The 15511-nt window shown below is 41.9% G+C and overlaps 1 protein-coding gene across 3 annotated transcripts in view; it reads right to left on the bottom strand.

Annotated features, from left to right (window-relative positions):
- C1qtnf7 (C1q and tumor necrosis factor related protein 7) overlaps positions 1-15511 on the bottom strand; it is an 86197-nt gene that overhangs the window by 44275 nt on the left and 26411 nt on the right. The window contains exon 1 of one of the 3 annotated variants that reach the window (XM_013008966.1): positions 9902-10301. The exons of the other annotated variants lie outside the window; for them this stretch is intronic. The gene's annotated coding sequence lies outside the window, so the exon portion shown is untranslated. Of the gene's footprint in view, positions 1-9901; positions 10302-15511 lie in introns of those variants that run through there. 3 annotated transcript variants of the gene reach the window in all.

Raw genomic sequence — 15511 nt, 5'->3', positions numbered from 1 at the left:
TTCTTTCTTTCTTTCTTTCTTTCTTTCTTTCTTTCTTTCTTTCTTTCTTTCTTTCTTTCTTTCTTTCTTTCTTTCTTTCTTTCTTCCTTTTTCTTTCTCTTGTTTTTGGGCTAGTCCTGGGACTTGAACTTAGGGCCTGGGCACTGTCCCTGAGTCTCTGTGTGTTCAAGGCTAGTGCTCTACCACTTGAGCCACAATGCTACTTCCTGCTTTTCCTGAGTAATTTATTGGAGATAAAAAAAATCTCAATGACTTCTTTGCCTAGGCTGGCTTTGAACCGCAATCCTCAGACCTCAGCCTCCTGAGGCGGCTTAAAGGTGTGGGCCACCAGTGCTACTGCCTCTGTCTTTTCAAGGCAGTCAACCTGGCCTATTACAGGCCTCTTGCAGGATGAATAAGGGGCAGAGAAGCAAATCGGCTCTCTGTAACCTCCAAGGCTGTTGCATCCAAGCATGTTACAGAGTTGCTACTTGAAAGCATGCGGATGTCAACAGATGTGGAAACAGTGATCAGCTATGCGATTTTCAATGTGTAGTACCAATTTGGGCTTTCAAATTAGTAGAATTTGGAACTAGTCTTCACCATACTCGGAAGGAAATAGGTGGTGGGAGTGGCTCCATTCAAGCTAGGTCAATTTGAAGGCACAAAGCTTTGGATAGTTTCTCCACCCCCCCTCGATTTCTTTGTTTTCTAGAATGTTCTAGTTAAGTCCAATTGAAAGTTAGAGATTGAATGCCAAGGGGGATGTCTATACATCAATCCATAAATGAGGAGCTTCTATATATGGATAATGAAGGATATAAATGTTTTCTGTTCCTTCCCCAGTGACTGTTTCGAGGTTTTTATGGGGGAACTTGTTAATGTCAGATAGTAAAAGCAATGCTTCCAGGAAATCTTTCCAGGATGACATTCCAGTGGAGATGTGAGTCTCTGAGGACAGACACAACTGCTTTGGGAGCCAGATGCCCACCTGGGGAAGCAGCTTTTTCTCTTGCTCTGTCCCAGAATTGTCAACTGCGCATGAAGACAACAGATGCTAGGGAAGATGGGCAATTGCTTCCTTCCTATCACTGTTGCCACTGAAATTGGTTCCACCAGGGTCCCGCATTTGCTTCATTGGCTCTGAATGGAGCTGTGCTTTGAGATTTCATGAGCACATGCGTGCACAGAACAGAGACACCAAGATTCTCGAGGGAAGTTGCCAAGTGAGAGGAGAGACCGTGAAATTAGATTGCTGAGATTTCTTGTGAGATCAGAGGATGCAATGTCTTCTTCAAGAGGACAGGGATTTTTGTCTGTTTAGCTCACCCTTTTTCTTGGTTGTAATCATTCTTTTCAATAAAAGTGAAAAAAAAAAGACTTTGGCTACCTCCAGGACAGGAGGTGGTGGTTAGTCTACCTTGGGTGGGATAGTTCATTTGATCATTGGGAATCAAGTAGAATGCAGGCAGAGCTTGGTAAGGCCAAACTACAGTGGTGGAAGGGAGATAGTGCAGGAAGAGCAATGGCCTCTCCTAAGAAAACTTGTCTGAGGAATTAGGAAGGACTTTGAGAAGGGTCTGGGATTTGTCTTGAGCAATAGCATGGCAGAAACTGTGCTCCAATAGATGGGAAATGCCCAAATAGCCCTAAGTGTACCATGACTTGGTTTGTATAAAGCCCCTATTGATTGCAATGGCTGTATTGTCTCAGTGATTTTTTTCAAATGAACCAGGTAAGTTGAGTGAGACAGGTACAGTCCACAAAAATTGTGTCCTGTTTCTAGGCAAGAAAAGAGAGCAAGAACTTGTTTAAAAAGCAAAAACACAGCTGGGCGCCGGTGGCTCACGCCTGTCATCCTAGCTACTCAGGAACCTGAGATCTGAGGATCACGGTTCAAAGCCAGCTGGGGCAAGGAAAGTCTGTGAGACTCTTATCTCCAATAAACCACTAGAAAACTGGAAGTGGCGCTGTGGCTCAAGCGGTAGAGCGCTCACCTTGAGCTGACGAGCTCAGGGATAGTGCCAGGCCCACAACCGACCCCCCAAAACCCCAAAACACAACAACAACAAAAACAAAAAACACAGAAATCCCCTGTGTTCATGAACTCATAACTCTGAATTGGTCCTATTTTTTTTTTTTTACTTTGCCATATTACTCTAATGAAATTTTGGCTAATGGAGAGATGTGTTTGACTATGCAAATCCATGGGCTGCTTTGGGTTTGTTTATTTCCTCTCTTCTATTTTGTGGTGGAGACTATGAAGTGACAAGCTCTGAGCATCCAGCTCTGACAGCAAAGATCCGAGTTGCATGAGGAGATAATTAAAAATGGTAAGAACACAGCTGAAAACCAGCTTCACGGGCTAGGCTGGGGACAGCGCATTGAAACAGCAGAGAGCCTCCGTGAAGGTTGCTGTTTTTTTGCTTTTTTAATTGCACATCGCAACACCACAGAACAAACTGTACAAATTCTAGGAATTCTATCCCTTGGTTACAAACACTGAAGTCACTTTTATGAAATGTCACCAAATGGCTCTGCGGACTCTGTTTTGTAACAAGTCACAAGCAGATGGCACTTTGAAGCCCACGATGCATCTTGGGAAAACAAAATCTTGATTTGCTATGAGAAAGTGATGATGCCCGAAATGAAGAGAATTTGGCTTGTGCTGACATAAATGTAGGTGCCATTCATTGGATTCACTCTAATTTCTTGTCACGCATTGGTTCTTCAACTGTCAGCTCTGCTGGGTTTCAGGAAAGTATATAAGCCTGAGTTTGTAATTTTGTAAGTGGAAAAGGCACACAGCTAGGGAGAATCACCACTTCTGGAATGCTACGTGACAGACTCTTCATAGAGTTTAATAATAAGTTTAGTAATAAGTATTTAGTGCAGACAAATCCATGAGACTCTTATCTCTAATTGACCAGCAAAAAGCTACAAGTGGAGATGTGGCTCAAGCAGTAAAAGTACCAGCCTTGAGAAAAAATAAATAAATAAAAGGCCAAGCAAGTAGGTGAGGCCCTGAGTTCAAGCCCTAGTACTGCAACAAAAAAAGTCTAGGTGCAGAGGTACCACATACCTATACTTAGACAGACTTGATAGCTGCCCCAAACCATGTTTTTCCCATTTTTGCCTTCAGTCCCTGCTTGCTCTTACTGCTTATCCTAAAAATATTTTCATGTTTACAAGAACCATTAAATATTAAAATAGACACAGCTCTTATTGCTTCTCCTAAATATATTTTCATGTTTACAAGAACTATTTAAATATTAAAATAGACACAACTAGTAAATGTTTGAGTAACTTAGTCTTATTTATGTATCAAATTCCAAATTTATTATTCTCAGAAAACAAGACTTTATGGCATATTTTGACAAGGCCCTCAAAAATCCATTCCAATTTATATCTTGTGGTTTTTTTCTACATCAAAGACTGGAAAGCAAAAATCTACGGGACTCTACTCTGTGTTAGCGAGGAGTGGCCATGTTACATTCACAGTTTGATCAATAGGATGGACAGGCATGTTCTCCTATCTCTAATCCAAAGCAAAGTTCAACAAAGAGAAGAGCTTTGCTTTCTTCGTAGAATATGAACTTCACACTTGAAGACATAGCAGCTTTATTGTTACCATGGAAATGAAAGCCACACGCTGACAGAGATTGAGCAAGAATATACAGGGACCCCAATTCCCTGGTGACATCCTTGGATAGCTGTACCATCCCTGGACCACCTACCTCTGAGCTTCTTGTGTGAGGAAAAATAAAAACCCTTAGGAGATAAAGGATCTTGGTGTTCCGATAGTTATGGGTAAATATAATTCTAACAGATACACATAATCATAGAATTTTGAGACACTTCCATTGTCTGAAACAGTTCTGCCTTCACGCCAGTTGTAGCCTCAGTTTGAATTTCCTAAAAATTGGAAATTTGACAAGCGATTCTTGGGACCGAGACTCATTATGTTAGGTATAGATGTGATGGAGTTGGGTCTCTCCTGTGCTTGCGTGAAATCAGTGAACACAGTCGATAGCCAAGAGACCTGTGGCCCTTCCACATGATGCAAGCATCAGTTCAGCCAAACCTATTGGCATGGGGTAGTAGAAGGGAGGGGAAGGAGGGCTGGCTGACCATGGGTCCAACATTTTGCCCTGCTTGGTTTGTAGACTTGGCATTTGACTGGAAAGATGAGACAGGAACTTGAGGAATCATTTTGTGTATCTTTTCACCTTGGGGAAGGACCACACTCAAGCCACACCAGGCATATGTGATAACCAATCTGGTTTCAATAGACCTCCAAGGAAGATGGTTCCCCAGCCTCTTCCCTCTAGAGGCCATTTTAATATTTAAAATCTCTCAGGAAATTCTTGTTTTACTTAAATAAAATTTGTATTACATGAGGGGAAAAAAATCAGCCTTTAATTTTTCTCAGGCAGAATGGTACAGGAGAAAATGAACATATTTTAGCGTTGGACAGCAGTAGGATAAGTTTGGGTTCCATTAAGTTCTAGCTGGCAAACTTCCTAGTGACTTCATGGCGCCCTGGCTCCTCAGCTCTAAAGATCGTGGAGCAGTAGCTCTTCTTCCCTCCCCAGGGTCCTGATGAGAAGCTAATATATGTAAAATGCGACGAATAATATTTACCAAAACTTTCTTTCCTTTTATCTCTCTTCTCCATGGACAGAAATTCACCACTGTTCTCTGGTTGAAAATACTGTAGAACCCCAATACATAGATCATGGATTGTTCTGCAGATAGCTGTACCATGACAAACTAATTAACTCCAATCTCCTAATACCATCCTCTTGGCTCTTACTTTTCAGTATCTGGGTCTTAATTTGGGGCCTTAATTTCAATTTAAATGTGTTTTCACAATTTGGAGAGATTATATTTTATAAAGGAAGCAAAAAGAAAGATGGTAGTTGAAAATTGATAATATTGCTCTGAACCTTCTTTTTATTTTTTGGTTATATGCTCATTTTCATCCTGGTCATGGATCTGTAGTTGAGATCTACATGATACTGTAAAATGCAGAACTTAGATTATCATCTGGGTCCTTACAGGCAGCAAGGAAGCTTTTGGTGATGGTTGTTTAGTTAGAGGAAAGAGGAGGACTCCTCCCAATCAGATTGTCTGTTATAACCTTCATTTTGGAAGACACTGCCTCAGATCCACATGAGGTCTGGGCACCATTTTCAAAAAGGAAACATTCCAGACCATGATTTGCTTTTCAAAACCGTACACATGTCATAGATAATAGTGTGTTGGATCTGCTGGCTTCTGGCAACATTGCATGTTGGCTCCAATAACATACGCACAATTTCAGACTTGCAGCCACATATGAAGTCATTGTGAAGCCATACAATTCATCTCTACAAAATCTGCCTCCTTGTCTTCTCTCCAACAATGGAATCCCTAGAAATTTTGGTAATTAAAGATTTTAAAAAAATCAATTAATCTTCATTCAGGGCTCACTAATGTATTTTTGATGAGGAAACAACTGTTGTCATCCAGCCTGGTTTAGAGTTATTTTCCCATACAATTACTCATAGCACATGATAGGAAGGAAGGAGGAAGGAAAACAAATTCCAAACACAATTTCTGGGCTGAAGGAAGTCCCATAGACTTTCTCAAGCTCTGCAGTTAGGTGCTGGATGAACAGGTCTAGAACAGTCTAGAACATTTTCTAGAACAATGATGGGTCTTGGGTCATGAGTTAGTTGTGTAGCCATAACTTTGTGTCATTGTGTTTTCTTATGATGCAAGTCTGTGCTAAATGCCACTTCCACAATGAGGCTGGATTAGCTGAAGAGTCTTCCATTCCTGACAGCTATTAATCACTCTAGCCATAACTATAGTTCTGTTCTTCCTAGAGCTCAGTTACTGCGGTCAAAATCCAGTTTATAATTCTGTTGTTTATCCTTCTTCTAAAATGTAAAGTTTATGATGGCAGAGACTTTGGCTCTTGTTCACTGTTATATCAAGAAAAACGAATAGCATACTGTAGGTGCACAATAAATACTCAGGTAAATTCTTGTGGATTGATCAGACCAGAGCTAAAGCAGACAAGAACTTGTATGCATTAGGAGCCTATTCTGCTAGGGCATTGTGCTGAGTTATTTTATGTCTATAATGCAAGCTGACTAGGTATATGCTTGGTGTTTTTATTTTTATTTTTTGCTTTATTTATTTACTTTTTGTTTATAATATTGGGGGTTAAACTCACAGATTTGTTACCTCCACCACTTATGTCATGCCTCTAGAATATATATAAGTATATATATATATATATTTTATTTTTTTGCTTTAGTTATTTGTCAAATATGGTCTTGCTTTTCTGTCTTAGGTTGGCCTTAGGCCATGATCTTTCTACCTATTCCTCCCAAGTAGCTGAAACTATAAACACCACAATAGTTAATTTGTTGCAATGAGGCCTTGCTAACTTTTTTTTTTTTTTTTACCAAGACTGGTCTTGAATGTCAATAATTTTCCTAATCTCTGTCTCTCAAGTATCTAGAATTCCAGGCATGAGCCACTATGCCCAGAGTACTTGGAGTTTTGAAGCTAAAAAGTGGCGGAGAGAGAATTCAAAGCCAGGAATATTTTCTTTTAAACCCTGACTTTGGCCAGCCTAGGGAATGAGTCCAGAAAGCCTCCCGTGACCTCTTCCTCAGAAGTCTGACGTTCCCACACCTCAAGCATATGTTTCAGCATCTTTGTGTCTTTTATCTGTCTGCATCACAGCGATCTGTAGAGAAATCATCTTGAGTACATTATCTTCAGCATAGTAACTATTCTCTGTGGCTGGTTCCTCTGTGAAAAGCTTATTAAGGAAACTTCTACTACCGTATGTTATTTTATCCATTTTTTTCTTCTAATTTGTTGACAACTCTTACTGAGTTGCCCTGATTTGTGATTAAAAAGCTCCAAAGAGAAAGCAGTCTACTTATCTGCTGTTCTCTGTAGCCTGATACACCAGAGATTAATGACAACATGTTCGGCTGGCTATGGGGCTTAGAAGGTGACATGTACCAAAAGATGAAGAAAGTTCTGGAATATAAACAAGACAGTAAATAACCCTGGAATACTATTGTTTCTGACCATAAATATGCATGCAGAGAAAATACCAAATCTCTTAGCCCTCACAGAACAGGTCACCTTTGCTTCTTTTGGTGAAGGTCAGATTGGATTCAACACTTTTTCACTTTCTTGGTATACAGAAGTCACAAAGGACAGTGACTTGTCAAACGCTCACAAACATCTGGGGAATTTACCAACAGACAGCACAGGTCTCTGCTTTAGCTGAGGAGGCACTGGCCAGGTCTGGTATTGGAGTCTAGCTGATGATCATCACTGGCAATATGCCAATATGTCCCCACAGTAGAGGGACAGCCCTCACCCCAACTCATTCACAAATTGATGTGAGAAAGAAAGAGCATGAGGTTATAAAAAGAGCTCAGGATTTGGAATTTGAAAACCTATGCTAGGATCCCAGCCCTGTTAATGACTAGCTAGGTGGCATTTGGGTGAATTTCTTTGCATCTTTGAGTTTCAGCTTGCTTTCATAAAGTCATCAAGATGGATAATGTTTATCTTGAAGGTCCCTAAAAGGACAGGGTAAAGGAATGCATGAGAATGAATCCAACTAGAGAGAGGAATTTCACTTGGCACCAGTAGTTGGTGCCTGTGATCCTAGCTAGCTGGAAGGTTAAGATTGAGAGGATCTCATCTGAAGGCTAGCTTGGGCATACATACAAGATCCTTGCTTAACTAATAGTGGGGTGCAATAACTAGGAACTTATTATCCAGCTATGTCGGAGGCTGAGATCAGAAAGATTACACTTCCAGCATAGCCTGGGCAGAAAATTCCATGAATGCCATCTTAGTGGATGAACCTGGTGTGGTGACCCTCACGTGTCATCCCAGCGATGACAGGAAGCTGACAACAGATGGATCACAGGCCAGGTGCAGTTGCCTCAGTAGATAGTGAGACCCTATCGCAGAATAATTAGTGCACAAGAAGAACTGGTGGTGTGACATAGTGGTCAAGTCTTGCCACCTGAGTTTAGACTCGTGTGCCATTGGAAAAGAAAGAAAGAAGGAATAAAAACGTACATTTCCCCCATTAATATCAAAGCATATCGACTACGGCTAGTCACCTCTGTACATGTGGAAGAGAAAAATAAATACCTATATGACCTGAAACTGCTGTCCTAACCTCTATGCCATAGCAAGGAAACTGAGGTCCAGAGTAATTTAACTAACTCAGAATCATACAGAGTCCCTCCTGCTAGACTCTGTATGAGTCCTTAGCAGTGGCCCTCCTTCTCCCCAGAGCTGACAAGATGTGGATAACCAGTGACCCGGAATGTAGCAAATGCTCAATAAATACTTCCCAAAGCTGGAGTAATTTCCTTTCACCTTCCCAACTGGGTCCTCATATTTTATAAGGTGGTGTACCATACATCAGCATCCGAGTTATTTAACCACTGCCCAGGGAATTGAAAGTGACACACATTGGGCACAATGCCTCAAATCTGCTCTCAGCACTTAGGCCGTGAGAGCTATGAGCAGGACACAGGTGGAAGGCTAGTGCCTCGGGCTTAAAACAGAGGTGACTTGCTCACAGGGAGGGCTGCGTGGGGACTGGACTGTGTGAGTTCCCACCTGGAGCTGTGCACACGGCTTTACACGTGTGCTATCATTACCGACCTATCCACGGTGAGATGGTCTTAGGGTCACGAGATGTCATGATGTGAGCCAACATTGCTCAAGAGGGAAAAAGGAAATCAGACTGTCGGAATCATTCATTTGGGTACAGTCAAGGAAAAGCAGAACCTTATTATTAAAATGGTCTGAGGATAGGGAAGAAGGGGAAATCTTGGGGTGTACGTCTCATGCAGCCATATTACACATGAGAAGGGATGCTTGGATTCTTTAGTAGTAGTAGTAGTAGTTGGTCATGGGGCTTGAACTCGTTGCCTGGGCACACTGTCCCTGAGCTCTTTTGCTCAAGACTAGTGCTCTATCACTTTGAACCACAGTGCCACTTCTGGTTTTCTGGTAGCTAATTGGAGATAAGGTTTTCCTGCCTTTGCTGGCTGGAGTAGCTAGGATTACAGAAAGGAACCACAAGTGCCAGGCAAGCGATACTTGTATTCTTAAGGAAGATGTAGGGTCAAAAATTATTTCAATCCTTTCCGCATGTTAGATTCCCTCAGTTCCTCCCAGCCATTCACTGCCATCTGACCTAAACTACCCATAAAATAAACACACACCACAACAGTACCTTGTTTATGAAATTGTGTTCTCCGTTCCTATCACTCCTGCCACTCAAGTTTCAGTGTGAACGCTCCCACGTTGCCATCATGGCTTTACTCAGCCATGGGACTCCATGAGCACATTTGTTAATCATAAAGGAGACAATAAATAAATCAGCACCTTCAACCAAAAGTAAATTGAACACAGGACTTACACCACTACAAAGAAGTCCCCCCCACAACCCTCAATATTATTTTTTACTTCTCCTCCATTAAAACCCTAGTGTATCGAACCAAAGCCTCATCTTAAATTTGTGTAGACACTGATTGGGTGACAATTCTGTCTAGCAGGAGGAGGACACACAGCCACTTCTACCTGCTCCCACCACATCGAGCTACTGCTCTTGAGCATGCATGTGTAGCGCAGCCCAATTGCTGAGCTGGAAGCTCTTCAAACAGCCAAGGCGAGCCTGAGGATTTTGCACTTTCCCTCGTTGAACAGAAATCTCCCCCAGAGACTCTTATTGATTAAGCCTCAGTCAGTAAACACCTCTAAACATCACACACGCACAGAAAAACCAACGGAAGCCAAAGGACTCATCCTGAGAGGGAAAAGAACCTGAAGACATCTGTGTGGATTGGAGAGAGGGCTGTTTACTCACAGTGCTCTCAAGGACTTCCAACAGCTGGATTCTTTGAACTCAGGGTGCGCAGATGTGAAGCCTTTGCATGAAATCCCCTTCTCCTTGGCAGCGAGAAATGCTCATAACTTGGCGGCTTTGAGTTGATAAGTCATTTCCTGATTTGTCTTCAAAAGTGAACTTGCAGGCCCCAAACAGTGATGGGACAGAGGGAGTGTGCAAAGCCCACCCCAGAGCTCCTGATGGTTTGATGATCGCTCAAGAACAAAAATTAAACCAGTATCCTCCTTTACCTTTTGGCTTGCCCCCTAACTCATATCTGGGAAACAGCACGGAGAGTTCTGATAGTGTAATATTCAAGTTGAACGCCTTGTCATCTTCCACTCAGGGGAAATCAGAATGTCCAGCAAGTCCTTCTTAGACCAATTGCAGTTGTTGTTTACCAGCCCCTGGAGGAGAGACTGTGAAGCTCAGTATCCACAGTTGACAGTGAAAAGAAAATCCAGCCCAGGGTTTGCAAGATGCCACCGGGGTCACTCAGTTGCTGGAAGGTCTGGAATCAAAGTGCTTCCTGTCAAGCCAAGACTCTGTCCACAACTGGGAAGTAGAGGAAGCTTCAGCAGTTTGAGATCTGTCTCTTGATCTTTCAGAGCCAAGTCCCTTTACGTTTCTGAGTCTCAGTTTTCACAGCTGCCAAATAGCATTCATAAGTGTATCAGTCTCTGCTTGGTAAAACCAAGAGGTGATTGTAATGAGAGGTCCATCAAGAATGCAAACAAGTAAGACCAGTGCGAGTGGCTCACACCTGTAATCCTAGCTGCTCAGGTGACTGAGAGCTGAGGATCACTGTACGGAGTCAGCCTGAGCAGGAAAAAGTCAGAAGTGGAGCTGCAGCTGAGGTGGTAGAGCACTAGCCTTGAGCACAATAGCTCAGGGACAATGCCTGGGCTCTGAGTTCAAGCCCCAGGACTGGTACCAAAAAGAAATGGAAGCCATTGTATATGCCATATCATGGAATTTCATCAGCATGGTCACATTTACTTGCTTTGCTCTGCTCTGCTCAGATCTGCTCTCCTTTCCTCTCCCTTCCTCCCCGCCCCCAATTTTGCTTATTCTATTCAGTGTTATTTTCTATTCTGCAAGAAGCCACTGACTTACTTTTGGGTAGAAAAGAAAAGTACTAATCAGGAAATAGAAGAGGATATGGAGAAAGATTTTTAACCCAGGTTAAGATTAGACGAAAGCTTATTATATAGCATATCTTGACATTTGCTGCAGAGAGAAGGCTAGATTGGTACAGAAAATCAAAATCTGGTCTGGCCATAAGCTAATACATTTGTCAACCAAGGAAGCATAATGGAGTAAGGTAAATATTCCCAATCGCAGTGTCCTCACTGGGGATATGATGCCTTGCTTTGCTAGACTGAGGGCCTTGAGAGATAATTAAGTCATGAAGGTAGTGCTCACTTGCATGGACTAGTGACCTTATGCAAGGTCCCTTTTGCCTGGCTATCCCAGGTGAGGACACAAAGGTTTGTTCTCTCTGGAGGATGAAGCATCCTAGAAGCAAAGACCAGGGCCTTAGCAGACAACAAGCTGGCTTTCATCTTGATCTTGAGCCTTCCAGCATTCACATCTGTGAGAAATGAATCTTAATTGTTCAGGAATGACCAGGCCTGGGGCATTTTACTGTAGCAGCACTATTGGACTGAAAACGTGATCCTTTCCATCATTAAATGTGGAGAAACTATGTTGATTGGACAGTACCATTTCCACTTCTCATTCCATCCATGGCATGACCATATACCCAGGGCCTAGGGCTCCCGGCTCTTCTCTGGCCTGCCTTTCTTCAGAGCACAGTTAGCTTTTATTCCTCTAGCTCTATCTTTTGCAACTTGTGTCCCTAAGCTTGCCACCATTGCTTTTCCTTGTTACAATTGCCCTTCCATGTGTCCAATTGTCCTTCTAATGTGTCCTTTATGCTGTCTTTATATTGTCCCAGTAAGAATAAAGCATGAGTGTAAACAGTGTCCAGTCGCATCGCAAAGCTTCCCCAGAGTCTTGACACATGCGAAGTCTTCTTTGTCACTTCAACAGCTACAGATAGCTCACGACTCAAGGACTGCTTCCCCTTTGGAAATGCTCAGCCCAGCTCTAACTCACATTTAATTACTCCGCTCACTTGCTTTGCCCTTTCATAAATTCATTCTTTAAATGTCATTTCAGTTAAGATTTACACTCTATCATCCATAAGAGCAGTTTTCTAATTAAGCTTTGTCTTAGTCAGCTCGGGCTGTCTCTTGAGTGTTGGAGGGACATAGTTTCTAAACCAGTTGGAGAAAGTGAGTGAGAACAGAGAGCTAACACTGGTTAAACCTACTTATTTCATTGCTCATTGAAATTTTTTTTTCTGTCAGTGACGGGGCTTGAACTCTGGTCCTGGGCGCTGTCCCTGAGCTCTTCAGCTCCAGGTGAGGGCTCTACCACTTGAGCCACAGCACCACTTCCGGTCTTCTGGTGGTTTATTGGAAATAAGTCTCCCAGCCTTTCCTGCCTGGGCTGGCTTTGGACCGCAACCTCATATCTCAGTCTCCTGAGTAGCTAGGATTATAGGTGTGAGCCACTGGCGCCTGGCTACTCACTGACTTCTTAAAGCAACTCTGAGAGGTTGGTAGCCTTGTTTTCAAGGTCACAAAACTATGGGAACTGTGATGAGACGAGCTTCACTCTCTCCATGAAGAATGCTCCTCCTACGTCTCCTCTCCTAGGCACTCAGTTGTGACTCTATTTTCCTTTCTCATTAATTCCCAACTCAGCTGCCAGGACGTGAAGCACTGGTGTCTGTAATGTTACAAGAAGGAAAAGGGAGTAGAGGGAAGTTCTGCGGATTCCTTCGGGAGCCCCTCTGGCTGAGACTGATGGCTGTGGGAAGCCTGCGTGTCCTCCGCCTTCTTCCTTAAGAAAATTCAGCTTATCAGTGCAAACCCCACTCCCCTGCTCATGCATACATAGATATATATTTGTAAAATACAGAGGGAGGGGTTACAGTTACATGATGAATACATTTCCTATCTAGCATTGTTACCCCCTCCTTTGTTTTTCCCCTACCATCCCTCCCCTCCCCACCTCCTCCCTTCCCCCCAAGTTGTAAAGTTTGTTTTCAACATAGTGTCTTGTACATCTCATTGTTACAATGGGTCAACCTGTATCCTTATTTCAGCATTTTGTTATTTCCCTTCCCCTCCCCAAGTTATATGCAGGGCACTGGAATCAAATACAATGAAAACAGGGGATATACCGTGGAGGAAGAACATACAAAAGAAACAAAAAAGATCACATAGTACATTATAAGTACATTAAAAACAATAGCAAGAAAGAAAAAAAACCACTTGTGTCTCTATCAGGGTTCATTTCGCTGAACATCATCTTATATGGTCATATGTGCATAGCTTTTGACCTCTTCTTCTTGTCCTAGACATACACTAGTTATTGCAAATAAGGGAAACCATGGGACCTATGTTTCTTTAGGCCTGGCTTACTTCACTTAATATAATTTTTTCCAAGTCTTTCCATTTCCTAACAAATAGGGCAATGTCAATCTTTCTGATGGAGGCATAGAATTCCATTGTGTATATGTGTGTGTGTGTATATCTATATCTATCTATCTATCTATATTTATATATATATATATATATATATATATATATCACATTTTCTTGATCCATTCATCTCCTGAGGGGCATCTGGGTTGGTTCCATATCTTAGCTGTGGTGAAAATGTTGTGATAAACATAGTTGTGCTGGTAGCTTTAGTGTGGCCTTATGTGTAATCATTTGGGTAAATGCCCCAAAATAGGATTGCTGGGTCATAGGGGAGCTCTATGTGGAGTCTTTTGAGGAACCTCCATACTGCTCTCGAAATCTCTGTTCATTCTTGAGGGGGGCGGCTGTCTTAGATCCATTCCTCTTCTCTGACATATCCAGATCCATATTTCTGATGTTTTATAAAACTACAGAAATGCAGCATCACCACTGTAGTAATATTACGATAGTTATAGATGTCCAAGCTAATGGGCATGATGTCTTTCTGCCTCATTGATTTTTAAGCTCCCTGAAAGCAAGGACATTTTGCCTAAACGTTTTGCTTATCAAGGCTCTCTAGCCATTAGAATAGTAACATGCAAGCCAACAAGGTTGGGGGGCTGAGGGAAAACGAGGCAAGGACAAAGTGAAAAGATAGATAGTAGAAGATAAAAGATAAAAAATAGAAAGGCAGTACAACATTCCCATTAGTAAGGGTACGGTATGACTTTGTTTTATTAAACAGAGAACTTTATGTGATATCTTTTTCCCATTCTACTTTGCATAGGGGAACTAGGTGGCTAACCAAGGGTGAGCTCCCTAAAGTAAGCAGACCCAACTCAAGTTGTGCCTCAAGTTCTGGACTACCGATTGACTTCTGGACCCTTACACCAGCTCTGCACAAAGGAGCTGCCTATTCATGACCCCAGGGCCCCACTCTGTCCCTTGAAGGAGGAAGCAGAGCCGTGTGGGTGGACCCTGAGGGCCATAGGAAGAATTCCCGCAATGAAGGACATTTTCAGCTGAGCGGATACATGCCCACAGACACGGGAGATCTGTAGCATATTCGGCTTAGAGCAAGAAGGAGACGAGTGTCTTGTGACTTTTCTTTTCCCTTTGGTGGGCTAGAGGGAAATATGGTAATCAACAATGAAAGTACCAGATAAATATTAAGTGTCTTTATTATTGTTTCTCGGTGCTATTTAAGTACCAATGAGAAATCGAATGTTCAGTTGTTTTAGAAGCTTGGAAAACATTTTAATAACTATTTTTTATTTCAGATTATTTTGAGGAAGCTAACAAGGAAATTAGACTAAGGAACCCTTTGGGGAAAGTGAACTTCTTTGTGAAATTCTTTGATTTATATATGAAAACATTTTATTTTCTTTTCAGTATAAATTACAAACTTACACAATCAATTAAATAATCAGCAAATTGAGATCAGTAAGTTTTCATCTCAGTACCATTCTTGGTCCTCCTCTGTCTGTCAGTCTGTCTGTCTCTGTCTCTCTGGACTAAGAACCTAAGATTACATTTCCCAGGATACTTTGAAGGCAGGATCCCTTGAAGGCAGGATCCCTAGTTAATTATCCAATGAGAGGACTACAAGAAGAGGAAAGACTTACATGGGCATTATTCTCTGGTGGCATTTGCAGAAAGAGTGAGCTCTGTCAGCTGATGTGTAAGGTTTACAGGGCTTCAGGGTGAGATTCTTGAATCATATGTGTCAGGGTGTGTGCTCAGCAACTGTATGCTTCTGGGTTTACAGCATAGCAATGTATTGCTGTTAAACAGCTTCTTATTTAAAAACACATATTTCTGGGACATTGAACTGTGAAAATAAAACTCAACCAAAACCCAATTAGCTTCCCTGGATCGTGACATCTTCCATTACTATAGTATGATAGCAGAACTAGAAAATAACATCAGTCCTAGTATTAACTACACTAGGACCATGTTTAATTCTCATCTGTTTTTATAAAAATTTACATCTATATGGTGGACTTCAATGTAATATATTTGCTACCATTTTTTCAACTTTCTTTGTTTT

Source organism: Dipodomys ordii, unplaced genomic scaffold, assembly GCF_000151885.1.
Source record: "Dipodomys ordii isolate 6190 unplaced genomic scaffold, Dord_2.0 Scaffold8, whole genome shotgun sequence".
In the NCBI taxonomy this organism is placed as follows: Eukaryota; Metazoa; Chordata; class Mammalia; order Rodentia; family Heteromyidae; genus Dipodomys; species Dipodomys ordii.
Note: the sequence above shows the minus strand (reverse complement) of the source record. Positions and strands in the feature narration are given on the sequence as shown.